A 13,146-nucleotide genomic window follows, 5' to 3' on the forward strand; every position below is an offset into this window, starting at 1 on the left:
TGTAAACATCCGGTAAAATCAAGAAAAAAAATAAAGAAAGAAATAATGCATAGCTTTATATGCCGTCAAGAGATGGATATATATGAGCATGGCAAATGGTTAGCATTACTGTTATCTCACAGATATCACAACTACAACGACAATTTACGAATCTGAAACAATTTTTATTAATTTTGTAAATTTACCAAAACGTTAAAAAGCCCCTTAAAAATATCACTCCACATAAAACTGAAACTTGGCACAAAATTATGGACATTTTCAAAGGGAATAGTCACTGATTACGTTTAAACTGGTAGCACATATATACTTGTCATAAGTAGAAACGATTACACATAAAAACGATTAACCCTTTCAGTGCGGGAACCGAATTTTGAAGGCCTTTGCAAACAGTTTGGATCCAGATGAGACGCCACAGAACGTGGCGTCTCATCAGGATCGAAACTGTTTGCTATTCTGATAGTATTCATTGAAAAAAAATCGAAGAAAATGCTATTTTTAGAAATTAAGCAGACGACATTTTAGCAGAAGACAAATTACCCAGCATGCAAAGGGTTAAGTTTGATTGGAGTGCTTGGACGCATTCTTCAACTTTGAACTGTTTTTATGGTTTGATTAAAACTATTAGCCAAATGTAACTCGTTTATTGAAAATAGATTAATGTTAATAATGTTAGTACTTAAACATTGTATTGTGAAGAAACCCCCCTTTTTATATAATTGTTCTTTATTTAGTTCAAACAAACAAAATTTAGAAACAAAACTTACTGCTTAATGTGGAGACAAACAGTGGTTAAACCTTGTTGCGGTAAATGCAAAACATTTGGAGCTTACCTCTTGGAGTGCTTGCCGGACCACATTCGGGTGCTCTTCCTTTTGAGCCTCGTTCTGGGAAAATAAGGGGAAATGCATGTGCGTATAGTGTCGTCCCAGATTAGCCTGCTCAGTCTGCGCTGACTAATATTATTAAGAAGGCATGCTTACTCATCCCCACGCCTATCTTCTTCTCACCTAAAATTTCACTAATTCAATCATAGTATGTTCAAATCATCATCAAATCCCACGTGCCATCTATCTTGAACAAATTAATGCGTACATCAGATAATAATACGTTCATCAAATGGTGAAACTCAATCTGCGGAAAGTGTCATTCCATATTAGTCAGCGCAGACTGAGCTATCTGCGGAAAGTGTCATTCCATATTAGTCAGCGCAGACTGAGCTATCTGCGGAAAGTGTCATTCCATACTAGTCAGCGCAGACTGAGCTATCTGCGGAAAGTGTAATTCCATACTAGTCAGCGCAGACTGAGCTATCTGCGGAAAGTGTCATTCCATATTAGTCAGCGCAGACTGAGCTATCTGCGGAAAGTGTCATTCCAACACTTAACCACTCTTAAAATTGGTTACTTGTTTAATGTTTGTTTTTTTCTTAAACCTCATGCTCGATAAAACCCCAATGATTTCTTATCACAAAATTATCTTTCTTAAGTAACGGTAACTATTGCTTATAGAATCACAGATATGTAGCGTGAACGTTCGCATTTTCGGGTGGAGTTTCTTGTGCACGTCATTTAAACAATTCGCACGTGATCATTACGTATATCGAACATCGACTCAACAAAAACATCAAAACTTTACGCTGAGCGTTGACATGCTAATCGTATCAGTTAAGCCGATACGTTCTTAAGAGGGCTATGCCGCCAAATATGTGAACGTTTAAGTTTCAATCATTTCTGATACAGAAACACCTTTTTTAACAACACTCGCGCCAATCTATCAGCTGCGGGACACCAGGAGACTCGAGATTACCGTATAAACAGTGTCATGCGAAAATTGGTCTTATGCCATATGATGATAAGCAGTGTCATGCGAAAATGGGTCTTTTGTCATATGAGGTCATCGTAACTTCAACTCAGCCTGCGCAATATGGTCAAATACCTACTCTGACCGCCTTTAAGTTACGCAAGGTTGCGTGGAATCCTTAGCAAACAGGGAACCTACTAACCAGATTGAGCGGATGGCATAAGACCCATTTTTGAATGACGCGGCTCATAAGACGGGTTAATTGGGGTATCCGTCGATTGATATCCAGTTTCGAAAGTGCCTGTTTAAAAGTTGAGATAACGTGTGTGTGATGAGTGGAAACAACGTATTAATCATCTTCCGCAATCCTGATGATTTCAAGGTTAGTAATAAAATACAATTTGATAACACCGCATTTGTAGCGGCTAGGCTATTTAGTTTGACTTTTATGTACTTTTTTTCACTGCATCTTTTAACCAACAAGAAAAGTTGTTGAGTCAATGCGGTTTCCAATCTTGTACACAGCTGAGAGTTCAAACAAATGAGTCGTGTTCTGAGAAAACTGGGCATAATGCATGCGCGTAAAGTGTCGTCCCAGATTAGCCTGTGCAGTCCACTCAGGCTAATCAGGGACGACACTTTCCGCCTAAACTTGATTTTCGGTAAGGAGAGACTTCCTTGAAACTCAAAATACCATAAAAGCGGAAAGTATCGGCCCTGATTAACCTAACTTGACTGCTTGCGTTGACAAAAATAAATTTTATATTTCAGTGATTCTATGTGTTTTTTTTATTCTGTTCGTATACAACTTGATAAAAAAACAAGAGATGTGTTTGTAAGAATCACAATGCTCCCTAATGCGCCGCTTTTTTCTTACCTTTGACCTTGAAGGATGACCTTGACCTTTCACCACTCAAAATGTGCAGCTCCATGAGAAGTAAGTAAGAGCTTGATTGGAGAAATGAAAAAATATATTTTGTAATGTTTGACCTTTGACCTTGAAGGATGACCTTGACCTTTCATCACTCAAAATGTGTAGCTCCACGAGATACACATGCATGCCGAATATGAAGTTGCTGTGTTCAATATTAAACAAGAGATGTGTTTGTCAGAAACACAATGCCCCTTATTGCGCTGCTTTGAAGCTATAAATTTGACCTTTGACCTTGAAGGATGACCTTGACCTTGACCTGTTACCACTCAATACAAGCAGCTCCATGAGATACACAAACATGCCAAATATCAAGTTGCTATGTTTAATAATAAAAAAGTTATGACAAAACTTTAACGAAGGTTAAAGTTTTAGGAAAGAAAAATACAATGATATTTGACCTTTGACCGCGAAGGATGATGTTGATCTTGACTTTTCACCACTCAAAATGTGCAGCTCCATGAGATACACATGCATGCCAAATATGAAGTTGCTATTTTCAATATTGCAAAAGTTATAAAACTTTAACCAAGGTTAAAGTTTTGGGACACACACATACAATGACTGACTGACACAATGACAGACAGACAGACAGGCCAAAAACAATATACCCCCGATCTTTCGATCCTGGGGCATAAAAATCCAAAAGGCAAATGCTTACGAATATAACAAGGGAATGGGTAGCACATCAAAGCGCGACTTTATCAGAAACATAATTACTAGTAGTATCATCATTATTGGTTTTGTAGATTCAAAGTCTTTAGTGTGTGGCCTCGGTAAGTAGGCACAATATCTGCAGGGTCTGAAATACAATAAAACTATGGTATGCTATTAATACTTGCTTTCTTAAGTATAAGCTTTCTATCTTGTATGTTGCAAATAATAAATTTTCTAAACACTTACGAAACCACATCACAAACTAAAAAGCCATAGACCCAAATTTACATCACACCATAAGCACATACGAAAGATCCTTTTTAAATGTAAATACGTGATGTGATACAAATATCGGACTAACAAATGTATATTCATTACAGGTTAGAGGTTATGTGCTGGCTTTTTTAAATTGATTAAACGCTGTTAAAATTATGTTGGGTAAATATGGTTAAACGCAGCTGCTTTCACTTTGATTTATGAAATTAAAATCAAACAATATAAATGGCTTCAAATGTTTATATTACCGATAGATTTTTTGGCTCGAACATGTACTATTATCATAATCATTTAAGTGATTTTAACATATATCTTTCTGTAATAGTTTTATCACAATATGTTGAAAGAATACCAAATATTCAAGAACAAAGAACAGAGTGGCGAAACATTTCATTTAATGCAGCTAGAACAATTATGTGCTTTATGCCGACATGGAAAAAGCTTATACATATATTTTCAAACAGCAACCATTGCATTTGTGTGTTAGTGGAATAAGAGCATAACGAATGATTTTGGTCTGAATCATAAATATTCGTAAATGGCGACGGGTTATAATTATGAGCAATAATGATCGGCTTGGTAACCAAATATAAATTTAGTATTACAGTGTACATGCATTATCTACATTTAACTATTTAAAACATTGATTGGGATGCCAATTCATGACAGGGTATATTATCACACTGTGATACAAAAATATAAAACCATTTTCCACTTAGCACCTCCATATATGAATGATCTAGTAACATTTTCAAATAATAAATCCCACTGTCTTAGATCAGCTTTGCAAAAAGATCTTGTTTTGACAAAAACAACCCATGCACAAAATACTATAGTGATACATTTGCATATTATTGTATGAAACAAATTAAGACAGGAATTAAGAAACAAATCTTTAATATCCTCAATTAAACGTTGTTATGAAGCATATTTACTTAAACAAATTACAGATTAGAGTAATTTATGTTAAATATCAATATAATAATTGAAAAATGCAAACAAAAGTTATATACCCACAAAATGGTTTCTGTATGGAATTATTATTATTATTATTAATACATGATGCAATAACTGTCTGTACAGTTAAGTGTAATTTCTGAATTAAATATCCTCCTTAATTCACATTTTCTGACACATGTTCTTCTGAAAGGGTCTCCAAATTAATAATGAACTGCATGTATATCAAGTTTTAAGTTTATTTTTGTTGAACAAACGTTTGTCAAGATCGTGCATACCCGCTTTAACTGTTAACGTTGTCGAATACATGACCATTGTTGTAAATTTATATACATCATTATACTATTACAAGTAAATGAGAGGCTATATAACATTCAACACAATTAATTTTAAATGACACTAATTGATAGGCAACAATCCTCAAATAAAAATATTACTATTCGAAACAATAATTAACAAGGGACAAAATTGTCACAAAACCAGGTTTTCATTGTGAAAAAAAAATCTGATAAAGGGAGAAAACTCAAACTGAACTTTTGAAATGACCAAAAAAAATTAACCCCCTTTGTAAGTTTTTTTTTTTTTTTTAAATCTATTTTTAGTCGTGGCGACCTTGACATTGGAGATATTGACGTGATTCTTTCGTGGGACACACCGTCCCATGATGGTGAACAAATGTGCCAAATGATTTTAAAATCTCACAATGAATGACATAGTTATGGCCAGGACAAGCTCATTTATGGCCATTTTTGACCTTTGAACTCAAAGTGTGACCTTGACCTTGGAGATATCGACGTAATTATTTCGCGCGACACACCGTCCAATGATGGTGAACAAATGTGCCAAATGATTTTAAAATCTGACGATGAACGACATAGTTATGGCTCGGACAAGCTCATTTATGGCCATTTTTGACCTTTGAACTCAAAGTGTGACCTTGACCTTGGAGATATCGACGTAATTATTTCGCGCGACACACCGTCCAATGATGGTGAACAAATGTGCCAAATGATTTTAAAATCTGACAATGAACGACATAGTTATGGCCCGGACAAGCTTATTCCGCCAGCCCGCCAGCCAGCCAGCCAGCCCGCCAGCCAGCCAGCCCGCCAGCCAGCCAGCCCGCCCGCATTCGCCAATCTAATAACCAGTTTTTTCCTTCGGAAAACCTGGTTAAAAATCTCACCTGAAAAAATGTCACAAAAAGCGATTGTTAGTACTGACATAAGTGGGTTTCCTCAAACTAAATGTTGTTTACCATCTTGTACTTCATGCGCACAAGATTCAAGTGGTATATAAAACTAAACAAGAGCACCGCATAACGGGTGCCATACTCGGCAGCGAAAGCTTGTCAGATTATTTTTTTTTTAGAAGTCACAGTGACCTTGACCTTTGACCTAGTGACCCAAAAATGGGTGTGGCGTGTAGAACTCATCAAGGTGCATCTACATATGAAGTTTCAAAGTTGTAGGTGGAAGCACATTGATTTTAGAGATTGATGTTAAGGTTTTAGCACGACGCCTACGGTGGACGGCTGACGGCAGACGACGAGCTGGCTATGACAATACCTCGGGTTTTCTCCGAAAACAGCCGAGCTAAAAATAGCCATCACCAAAGTGCTCTATAGGAATATACAAAATATTATATCCATTAACACAAGATTTTGTGGTTCCAAATCCGCAATACAGGGTATTTTTCAGGTTACCCACACTTTAAAATAACTAAAACTAACAAAATAAACATATAGTTGTATGAGCTTCTGTTTCGGTATTCATAAAAAAAAAACGGCGAGTGAGGCTCCAGGAACAACTTCACTACCTCACCATATCCTCCCTCAGGCGAGGAACCTTGAGCTGTCCTTACGTTTGTGAGTGAAGGAGGGAACCATTATATAAAATCACGTGTGTAATTATACTGATCGGATTCAACTGATGTTGGGTTGAGTGGAGGAACGTTTCAGAATATGGCCATAAGTTTTCATTTGTAGTCATCAAAGAGCTAAATCCAACTTTCAGGTATCACCTATGAAGGCTAGACTATGTGACCAGTGACACCAGACCCCACAAAGACTATCAAATATTGTCAGCTCAACAACCTGAAGGTCCTATTTTGAATCAAAATCTCTAAAACACATAAAAAGACAGTTTTACCTTGTCCCCAAAAGTGCCAAATAAATGAAAAACTATGAATACTAGGAGGTTTTAGACAAAACTAGGAAAAACTAGGAGCACATTTAAATAACTAGGAAAACTAGGAAATACTAGGAACCCTGGAAAGCCTGAAGTTATATCATATTGAATAACCAACTATAAGGAATACAGAGTTGTAGGAGTTAAATCATATTGAATAACCAACTATCAGGAATACAGTGTTGTAGGAGTTTAATCATATATCATAAGGTCGCCGTGGTGTAATGGATATGGTGTCCGCCTTGCGACTGGGAGGTTACGGGTTCGATCCCCGCAGTGGGAGCGTTCTTTCGATCTCCCATATAGACACCAAGTACTGGTTCTAGGCCCAGGAAACGGACTCGAGAGCATTTCAAATAAGTAGGAATTACTTTCTATGCAATCGAGCTAAAATAAATAGGTTTAAACTAAACTAAATCATATTGAATAACCAACTATAAGGAATACAGAGCTGTAGGAGTTAAATCATATTGAATAACCAACTATAAGGAATACAGATCTGTAGGAGTTAAATCATATTGAATAACCAACTATAAGGAATACAGTGTTGTAGGAGTTAAATCATATTGAATAACCAACTATAAGGAATACAGAGCTGTAGGAGTTAAATCATATTGAATAACCAACTATAAGGAATACAGTGTTGTAGGAGTTAAATCATATTGAATAACCAACTATAAGGAATACAGAGTTGTAAGAGTTAAATCATATTGACTAACCAACTATAAGGAATACAGAGTTGTAGGAGTTAAATCATATTGAATAACCAACTATAAGGAATACAGAGTTGTAAGAGTTAAATCATATTGAATAACCAACTATAAGGAATACAGAGTTGTAGGAGTTAAATCATATTGAATGACCAACTATAAGAAATACAGGGTTGTAGGAGTTAAATCATATTGAATAACCAACTATAAGGAATACAGTGTTGTAGGAGTTAAATCATATTGAATAACCAACTATAAGGAATACAGAGCTGTAGGAGTTAAATCATATTGAATAACCAACTATAAGGAATACAGTGTTGTAGGAGTTAAATCACATTGAATAACCAACTATAAGGAATACAGTGTTGTAAGAGTTAAATCATATTGAATAACCAACTATAAGGAATACAGAGCTGTAAGACTTAAATCATATTGAATAACCAACTATAAGGAATACAGAGTTGTAGGAGTTAAATCATATTGAATAACCAACTATAAGGAATACAGAGCTGTAGGAGTTAAATCATATTGAATAACCAACTATAAGGAATACAGAGCTGTAAGAGTTAAATCATATTGAATAACCAACTATAAGGAATACAGTGTTGTAGGAGTTAAATCATATTGAACAAGACTATTGCCAAGCAATAAAAGTCCCCTACCGGCTCCACCATTGTCATAAATTTCGCCATTTTCAGAATATTTTTTGTTTGTTTCCATAGCAACCACAATTTTTGACATAGGAACAAAATGAAATGACATGCACAATGTCCATATTGCCATCTATCCATGTTCCAAGTTTCATGAAAAAAATATTAGGAACTTTTAAAGTTATCGCAGGATCCAGAAAAAAACACCATTTTCAGCACTATTTCTAGTCTTTTTGTTGCCATAGCAACCACAATTTTTGATGCAGGAACAAAATGAAATGACGTTCATAATGTCCATATTGCCGTCTATCTATGTTGCAAGTTTCATGAAAAAATATTACAAACTTTAAAAGTTATCGCAGGATCCAGAAAAAACACACCATTTTCAGCACTATTTCTAGTCTATTTGTTGCCGTAGCAACCACAATTTTTGACGTAGGAACAAAATGAAATGACGTGCATAATGTCCACATTGCCATCTATCCATGTTCCAAGTTTCATGAAAAAATATTCAGAACTTTTAAAGTTATTGCAGGATCCAGAAAAGTGTGACGGACGGGGACTAATAACCAAATATAAGGAAAACAGAGTTGTAGGAGTTAAATCATATTGAATAACCTACTATAAGGAATACAGAGCTGTAGGAGTTAAATCATATTGAATAACCAACTATAAGGAATACAGAGCTGTAGGTGTTAAATCATATTGAATAACCAACTATAAGGAATACAGAGTTGTAGGAGTTAAATCATATTGAATAACCAACTATAAGGAATACAGAGCTGTAGGAGTTAAATCATATTGAATAACCAACTATAAGGAACACAGAGCTGTAGGAGTTAAATCATATTGAATAACCAACTATAAGGAATACAGTGTTGTAGGAGTTAAATCATATTGAATAACCAACTATAAGGAATACAGAGCTGTAGGAGTTAAATCATATTAAATGACCAACTATAAGGAATACAGGGTTGTAGAAATAAACTCACATACAAGAAGAAATGGATGCTAAAAAAATCGAAAAAAAATGAATTCAGTAAGAGCAGCCACACTGGAAGTCTTTATTAAACCTTCCCCTGACATTTCCAAGCCAGCTTAAGGATTGGTAGCTGCTGCAATTGCTAACAAGGGCTGTTTGTAAAACAAGCATGCCCCCCTATATGGGCTATAAGTTGTAGTAGCAGCTATTGTGTGAATACGTTTTTTGTCACTGTGAACGGTGGTGGTGGTGGTGGTGGTGGTGGTGGTGGTGGTGGTGGTGGTGGTGGTGGTGGTGGTGGAGGAGGAGGAGGAGGAGGAGGAGGAGGAGGAGGAGGAGGAGGAGGAGGAGGAGGAGGAGGAGGAGGAGGAGGAGGAGGAGGAGGAGGAGGAGAGTAGAAGTAGTAGTAGTAGTAGTAGTAGTAGTAGTAGTAGTAGTAGTAGTAGTAGTAGTAGTAGTAGTAGTAGTAGTAGTAGTAGAAGCAGCAGCAGCAGTAGTAGTAGTAGTAGAAGTAGTAGTAGTAGTATGCATTACAAAAAAGCAGTAAGCCTTACATTTGGTAAAATTTAAATATATTACAAGGAAGGCAAATGCTGTAACAATTACCTCCCCTGTCCTGCTTATATTTATATTAATCAACAAAATTAAACATTAACACAATATTTAATATACAAAATATACAAAAAATCTCATATTCTGATAATATTTTTACTGATCCACTGTATTTTACTAAAAGGATGATGTTTCATTGGACTGATAATTATAGATTTAGGATAACAGACCAGTTGCTTCAGTAATATTGTTCAGAGTGTGCCCTGTTAGCTGTGTATGCATTCTTGAGTTATCATTCAAAAACCATTTTACTATTTCCAGTCACGGTGACCTTGAACTTTGACCTAGTGACCTAAAAATCAATAGGGGTCATCTGCGAGTCATGATCAATGTAACTATGAAGTTTCATGATCCTAGGCCCAAGCGTCATTGAGTTATCGTATGACAACCACCTGGTGGACAGACGGACGGACAACCACCTGGTGGACGGACGGACGGACCGACTGACCGACATGAGCAAAGCAGTATACCCCCTCTTCTTCGAAGGGGGGCATAATTAGTTACTTATTCCACGTTTCAAACAGTAGAAGCACACATACAAACACATAACAAATAGTCATATATTTATTGCAACTTACTTGTTAACAAATACTTATATGTGCCAGTATGTGTAGAAATCCATCACAACATGTGTTATTACATGTTAATTAATTTATGACAAATACATAATATTATCTGTAGTATAAAGAGAGCACCGCCTTGCGAGTGCAGACCGCTCATCTATTTTCTTTTTAAAGGTGAAGGGACTCTCATTTTCAATCACAAAGGAGGGAGGGGTGGAGTGAAGAGGGGTGTATAGTGTGGGGGCGTGGACATTTATTACATTATCTTCCAAAAATGCGGGAAAAAAAAAATCGGTGGGGGGGGGGGGGGCGATTCTTGGGTGCGATGGTTGGACGGTATTTCAAACATAAAATAATAAATATTTGTTTTTTAACCGTTTGAAAAAAAAAAATTGGGGGTGTGTGGGGTGGGGGTGGGGTATAGTGTGAGGATGTGGTGGTCATTTGTGAGATGATCTTATAAAAAAAAAAAATTAGGGGGGGGGGGGGGAATTGGGGGTGGGGGGGGACATAGGGGGGGTGGGGGGGGTATTCTTGGGTGCGATGGTTGGACGGTATTTCAAACACAAAATAATAAAAATAAATATTTGTGTTTTTTAACCGTTTCAAAACAAAAATGGGGGGGTGGGTCGGGGGGGGGGGGGGGGTATAGTATAGTGTGAGGGTGTGGTGTTCATTTGTGAGATGATCTTAAAAAAAAAATAGTGGGGGGGGATTCGGGGGGGGTGGGGGTGGGGGGTATAGTATAGTGTGAGGGTGTGGTGGTCATTTGTGAGATGATAGTTAAAAAAAAATAATTTGGGGGGAGGGGGTTTCGGGGGGGGGGGGGGGGGGGGGGGGGTAGTATAGTGTGAGGGTGTGGTGGTCATTTGTGAGATGATCTTAAAAAAAAGAAAAAATAGGGGGGGGGGAAATTTGGGGGGGGGGGGGTGTATTCTTTGGTGCGATGGTTGGACGGTATTTCAAACATAAAATAATAAAAATAAATATTTGTGTTTTTAACCGTTTAAAAAAAAAACAATGTGTGGGGTAGGGTGGCGGGGGGTATAGTATAGTGTGAGGGTGTGGTGGTCATTTGTGCGATGATCTTATAAAAAACAAAAAAAAATTAGGGGAGGGATTCGGCGGGGGGGGGGGGGGGAGATTGATTCGGGGGAGGGCACGGGGGATGGTTTGGGTGGAGTCTATTGTGGTATGTCAGGTAAGAGTAGTTTTGTCAAAGTATCAATCAAATCTAATAAATAAAGAAGTTATGGCATTTTTAGCAAAATTTAATAATTTGACCTTGAGAGTCAAGGTCATTCAAAGGTCAAGGTAAAATTCAACTTGCCAGGTACAGTAACGTCATGATAGAATGAAAGTATTTGAAGTTTGAAAGCAATAGCCTTGATACTTTAGAAGTAAAGTGGATTGAAACACAAAATTTTACCATATATTCAAAGTTACTAAGTCAAAAAAGGGCCATAATTCCGTAAAAATGACGATCAGAGTTATGCAACTTGTCCTTTTACTGTACCCGGGTCCCCTATGATAGTTTGCGAGTGTTCCAAGTATGAAAGCAATATCTATGATAGTTTAGGGGTAAAGTGGACCAAAACACAAAACTTAACAAAATTTTCAATTTTCTAAGTATAAAGGGCCCATAATTCCGTCCAAATGCCAGTCAGAGTTACATAACTTTGCCTGCACAGTCCCCTTATGATAGTTAATAAGTGTTGCAAGTATGAAAGCAATAGCTTTGATACTCTAGGAATAAAGTGGACCCAAACACAAAACTTAACCAAATTTTCAATTTTCTTAGTATAAAAATGGCACATAATTCTGTCAAAATGCCAGTCAGAGTTACATAACTTTGCCTGCACAGTCCCCTTATGATAGTTAGTAAGTGTTGCAAGTATGAAAGCAATAGCTTTGATACTTAAGGAAAAAAATGGACCTAAACACAAAACTTAACCAAAATTTTCAATTTTCTAAGTATAAAAAGGGCACATAATTCTGTCAAAATGCACGCCAGAGATATCTAACTTTGCCTGCCCAGTCCCCTCATGATAGTCAGTAAGTGTACCAAGTTTGAATGCAATAGCATTGATACTTTCTGAGAAAAGTGGACCTAAACGCAAAACTTAACCGGACGCCAACGCCGACGCCAAGGTGATGACAATAGCTCATAATTTTTTTTCAAAAAATAGATGAGCTAAAAAACATTGAATCTGGCATCATATCATCATTACAACACATCAATACTGACCACTACTTAAAGGGATCTTTTCACGTTTTGGAAAATTGACAAAATTGAAAAAAGTTGTTTCAGATTCACAAATTTTCGTTTAAGTTATAATATTTGTGAGGAAACAGTAATTCTGAACATTTACCATGGTCTTATATAGCCATTATATGCATCTTTTGAAGATTTAAAAACCTGAAAATTATAAAGCGTTGCAACGTTAACGATTTAATAATTTGGAGAGTTCTGTTGTTGTCGTTTGATTTTGTGAAACTACGAAGATTGCTTATATAAGGTATAAAATACGACTCTTGTACATACTTGGCAGGATCGCCGAGCGGTCTAATTTGTTTTCACTCCAGAACTCCAGGGGTCACTGGTTCGAGCCCTGCTACCGGCTACTTTTTTTCCTTTCTATAATTTTATTCTTGATTTTTACTGGAGCTTTTTAGATCCAATGTTAACATTTATCAATATAAAGCATTTAATGCAAAACTTCAAAACATGCCAAAATCTGTGAAAAGGCAGCTTTAACCCTTTCCAACTCAGAGGCAAAGTGAAAATGGTTATGTGCGAATTTGCAGTCTGTTCAGGT

The sequence above is a fragment of the Dreissena polymorpha genome, chromosome 10 (genome assembly GCF_020536995.1).
Source record: "Dreissena polymorpha isolate Duluth1 chromosome 10, UMN_Dpol_1.0, whole genome shotgun sequence".
In the NCBI taxonomy this organism is placed as follows: Eukaryota; Metazoa; Mollusca; class Bivalvia; order Myida; family Dreissenidae; genus Dreissena; species Dreissena polymorpha.